Source organism: Carcharhinus amblyrhynchos, chromosome 5 (genome assembly GCF_965287045.1).
Source record: "Carcharhinus amblyrhynchos chromosome 5, sCarAmb.v2.hapA, whole genome shotgun sequence".
Taxonomy (NCBI): Eukaryota; Metazoa; Chordata; class Chondrichthyes; order Carcharhiniformes; family Carcharhinidae; genus Carcharhinus; species Carcharhinus amblyrhynchos.
Window position 1 is genome coordinate 45,616,489 of NC_137328.1, and position 4,326 is coordinate 45,620,814.

General features: G+C 41.8%; 1 protein-coding gene across 4 annotated transcripts in view; it reads right to left on the bottom strand.

Annotated features, from left to right (window-relative positions):
• dock8 (dedicator of cytokinesis 8) overlaps nt 1-4,326 on the bottom strand; it is a 233,198-nt gene that overhangs the window by 97,402 nt on the left and 131,470 nt on the right. The window lies entirely within an intron of this gene.

Consider the following 4,326-nt stretch of genomic DNA (forward strand, 5'->3'; position numbering starts at 1 on the left):
TGTGGCATCCAAGTTGATCTTTGAAGCCTCTAAGAATCCTTCCAAAAATGGTGGTTTCACTTATATGCTGATAAATTGTGAGCTACCTGTGTTGGTATAGGTGGTCGCCATTTTAAAGTATGAAAGACCATAATGCTAATAATCAATATTACATTTTATTGAATGAATTAACCACAAATTTTTAAATGATGTAACTTTACTAAGAGCACATCACTCAGTAGTGGTGGTGATGCCAATGTTGCCATGAGAGGACAGAACCAGACACATATATGGAAATCAGAACAGAAGCACTATGAACAGAAGATAATCCATAAACATTACCCTTGAGAGATGCATTACAAAACAATATGCATTCTTCCCAATGTTTCAGCTGATTGATCAAGTTAACTGCTGAGCCACACAAAGCGACAAGGTTCAATTGCAGATTATGTGGAATTAGACAATCACAGAAGTGGTGGTGCAGGAATTGACTGCATGGCCCCTGAGACAGAGAGAAAGATGTCCCCCAGGATTCACTCTAATCACTGGTCAGTGATTTCTGCAACAAACACACTTCAGATGACAATATGATTAAAGTGGCCCCTAGGGGCAAATAGCCTTGACTCACAATCTGGGTTTCCAAATGAACCGTGGGCACTAGAATAGAGAACCTGATGAGATCTGGAGTTTGTATAATTATACCCCAACCAGGAATCAATGCTTTTAGACAAGGAAGATAGTGGCAGGGAAAAGAAAAATGCAAGTGCCTAAGTGTTAGATTGGGTGAACTGGATATCAGCATGTGTCAACTCAATCAACATAATTTTTATTCATTCATGGTTCATGGGTGCCAGTTTGGAGCACATCCTCTTCAGAGTAGAGGTGGTGGCCAACTCCAAGAGAAGACTTGTAGATTCAACTATGGTGCAATGCCTGATGGCCAATGTTGCAATGTCCATAGCAGAACAAGCAGCAGGCATCCAGAATCTGAGTGCTACAATGGAAATTTAGATAGCTGTAATGTTAACTCAGCTCAGGCTGCTTCCATTAGCACAGTGGATTACAATGTGTACAAGAGCTTTTAGGGTATCAGAGTTATCCAGCAGTCTTCCATCAAAGTACTAGGATTACTGAGGCACTGCCCTGAGGAAAATTGCAGTGGTTGCAGAGCACCAATCTATCCTCTTTCAGGAAGACAGCAATCATCCTCCCAGCCTTGCCATGTTGCCACTTCCCTCATCTTCGCATTAGCTTACCCCAGACTGCTGCTGTCCATGCCATGATGAAGGTGCCCACAGTTGGGTCTTTAAACCAGGAGCTGTTCAAGTCTCCTCCACAAATTCAGCAGCGGTAGCACTGCATAGTAATGCTGGCAAAGGCACATAGAAGACTGGCACAAAGAGAATGTACTGGCACAAAGTGTTCTCCAAGGCCACCTTCATGACACATGATAACACAGAGTCGCTGAGCGGAGACTGATAGCCAAGTTACGCACACATGAAGACAGTCTCAACCGGGATTTTGGATTCATGTCACACTATCTGTAACCCCCACAGCTTGCCTGGGCTGCAAAATCTCACCAACTGTCCTGGCTGGAGACAATACACATCTCTTTAACCTGTGCTTAATCCTCTCTCCACTCATATTTAAGACTTGATTACCTGAAAAGACTTGCATTCCAACCATTATTTTGTAAATTGAGTTTGTGTCTTTACATGCCCCGTTTGTGAACAGAATCCCACTCGCCTGACGAAGAAGTAGTGCTCCGAAAGGTGGTGGCTTTTGCTATCAAATGAACCTGTTGGACTTTAACCTGGGGTTGAGAGACTTCTTACTGTGATTAACCCAGTCCAACACTGGCATCTCCACATCATAACAAAGAGAGTGCACAAGAGTCATTAGTTGACTTTTATATGCAATTATAAATTTAGTTTGAATATTTATTTTGTATGCATTGCAGTCAAGCCGATATTGTGATCGTCAGTGATGAGGTAAGAGAACGTGTGGGATTATTGGTGAATAGGGAATTAAGGTTACATTAACTGATACAACTGGTTCTTCATGGACTGCTCGAACAGAAAGGCGTTGTCTAGATTTCCTCCTTCATTCTTCTTCCTCTTCCTCATTCCTCCTATTCATTCCCATTGCTCCTCAGTTGCTAGCTGTATAATTAATAGAAGGATTGTCGCCTCTTGATTAGCAGGTTATGCAGCATGGAACAGACCACCATGATTCTTGATACCTGCTTTGCAGAGTAATGCAGGGTTTCTTCAGAGAGATCCAGGAAGTGGATGCATTGGCATTGGAAATAATCACCTTTTGCCTGCAGTAGTACTTTCGTTGTGTGTGTATTGTCCACATATGTAGGCTGTGCACTCAAGTCATCAGTTACATGGTCAACACTTAGCTCTTGTTCCCAGTATCCATTGCACTGTCATGGAATATGGGTATTATGATGATACTAGGATATTGGGTGTTTCTGTACGTGGTCACACACCAACTTTTAAAAGTTTATTTATTAATGTCACAAGTAGACTTGCATTAACACTGCAACGAAGTTACTGTGAAAATCCGCTTGTCTCCACACTCCGGTGCCTGTTCGGGTACATGGAGGGATAATTTAGCATGGCCAGTGCACCTAACCAGCACGTCTTTCAGACTGTGGGTAAAAACCGGAAAAGCCAAAGGAAACTCATGCAGACATGGGGAGAACGTGCAGACTCCACACAGATAGTGATCCAAGGTGGGAATCGAACCCAGGTCCCTGACGCTGTGAGGTAGCAATGCTACTGTGCCACCATGCTGCCCACACATGGAAGAAGTATTATTTTACCCCTTTTGGTTTTGATGTAGGGCAGAGTTAACATGTGGAACTTGCAAAGCAATAGTACATACAGTGAAAGACACCCTTTCTCATGGGAAATCCTGTAATCCTGGTAAAGCCACCTGCTGGCTCCACCAGCTTCTGTCTGGCAATGAATATAACTCGCTCTTCTTGACTAGAGTGTCTTGGTGACACCACCTTATACAACATCAAACTACAAGATGTTGCAACTATCTCCAGCACCTGCCTGGAAGGAGTAAGGCACATAAAAATTCTTTGCCACAGTCACCTTTCCCTGCTCAGAGGCTATGGGTGCAGCAGAAGGAAAATTTTCACGATGATATCCTTACTGTAAAGCAAGCAAAATGTCCTTCAGCACACCATTCTGTGTTGACCTCTAAACTTGAAAAAATGGTAGAAAACATCAAACACTTGCAGCAGACAGACGAAATGAACCACCAACTAATCTATTGATCATTAATAATCCCTTTAAATTGGCCTGATGAGTGAAATCTCTTCTGATGCTGGAACTGTGTTCAGCTCTACAGATTAACAGAGGATGTTAACAGGCATGCTGAGCTACAAATGGCACCACTCGTCTTAAGCTGTACTGTGCACTGATATCAAGACCTGTTTGCTTTGCATATTTCTGCAGGACATTCACTTTCCACAAGCTAACACCCTCACCAATATGATGTCTGGGGTGATTAACCTGATAAATGTGTTAAAAAATAGCTGCTTATTTTATAAACAATATTGTTTCAAATATATCTCCAGTGGGGAGACTGCAGACTGTGACCATGGGTTTGAATCACCATTCGATTTAAATCTACCGCTGATCAACACAATTAAAGCTCTTTTCTATATTTCTATATAAAACAAACTAATATCAATTTACTTGCCAATTAGTGTGCATCATTAGCAAAAACCAGTCCCTAATTTTACATTATTGCACATAACATTCTCATTCAGAGAAGCCATAGAGTGAGGTGGGCATGAGAAGTGTCAGCATACAGTAGGGGTGCACGTCAGAGGTTGCAAAAGAAGCACAATGTTGAGGCAGAGCCGAGGTTCCTTTTCCCACTTGTGCATTTACTTGTCTTATGCCTAGCCTGCGCATGTTCGCTGCAGACCCTGGTTACAGCATTTTTTTCGCTCACTATCATTAAACCACAAGTGTACTGGACTAAAAAGAAACATGAGAAATATATTCAACATGTATAGTTAGTAAGACAAGTATATTTTGTGTTTAAAAAAAGAGAAAATTACTTCTAATAAGCTAAACAGGGATATATTTTAGAGACAGTCTGTTAAGAGCAGCTACTGCATAGCTGTGGTTTTTACAATGCCACTTTGGTTCCCAACAAGTTTAAGTGTTTACTATTTAAATAAGTGGATTGGGAGGACCCTGCAGTAGTACTTAAGGGAGCAAAGTGTCTGTTCTGGCACATTAGAAGTGATACGGTTTCTGTACCAGCAGTGGGGAAAAGAACTGATAAGATTGAACTGCCTGTCGATAAATA